A 994-nucleotide genomic window follows, 5' to 3' on the forward strand; every position below is an offset into this window, starting at 1 on the left:
TTTAGATCCAGTGTTTGGTTTGTTCACTCTACTGTAGAACAACATGCAGAGTCTGTGGAAGAGGACCCGCTCTGTATGTAGATATAAACGTGTCATTCTAAGGTAGTGGCTCACAACTTGTTTCCCTAAGGGACCGTTCTCACTCTGACCTCGTTCTGGGACACCGTGTCAAGTTCTCTCTGCTACATGCATTGTCTTCTTTCAAAATACCCTTCAGTTTTCACAGGAAATGTACCGTTTACATACAGTCTCTTTCAAAATAATGCACTACATCGGTACAACGCTGCACATTGACGTTTTTTCCCCACAAACACACATGGTTAGGTTTAGGAAAAAAGAATTTTACCGGACACAAACACTGTGCTCGCAGGTGAAAGTCGTGGTTTGTTGGACCCATCCACAGCCCCTCCCGCCCGTCCCACTCGGACTTTCGCCGCCTTAACTTTCGTCCTTGTCCTGTTGTGTTTCCCCCTGACGCCACTGGATGCTGTTAAACTACAACGGCAACCGGCCGTGTGTCATGCAGACGTTAGAGGGCGCCTTTTTTTGTTGGTTTCTGACGCTGCAAGTCACTGCCCAGGCGTTTGATTTCGACAACTTTGGAGTGAGACTGGGCTCGAAATTACAACCCCTAACTAAATGACGTACTTTATTTTATATCTTACTATATAATGACAAAAACTCTGTGTGTGTGTGTGTGTGTGTGTGTGTGTGTGTGTGTGTGTGTGTGTGTGTCTGTTCCTGTGTCTGTTCCACGTTTTTCTCCTTACTGACTTGGTCAATCCATGTGAAATTTGGCACAGTGGTAGAGGGTCATGGGAGGATTTGAATGAAGCAATATTACATCAATTGGCCAAAGGGGGGCGCTATAGCAACTGATTGAAATTGCAAACTTTGAATGGGCATATGTCATGCCCCGTATGTCGTAGAGACATGAAACTTTACACAGAGATGCCTCTCCTCATGAGGAACAAATTTGCCTCAAGAACCCATA

This window comes from Epinephelus moara, chromosome 6 (genome assembly GCF_006386435.1).
Source record: "Epinephelus moara isolate mb chromosome 6, YSFRI_EMoa_1.0, whole genome shotgun sequence".
Lineage (NCBI taxonomy): Eukaryota > Metazoa > Chordata > Actinopteri > Perciformes > Serranidae > Epinephelus > Epinephelus moara.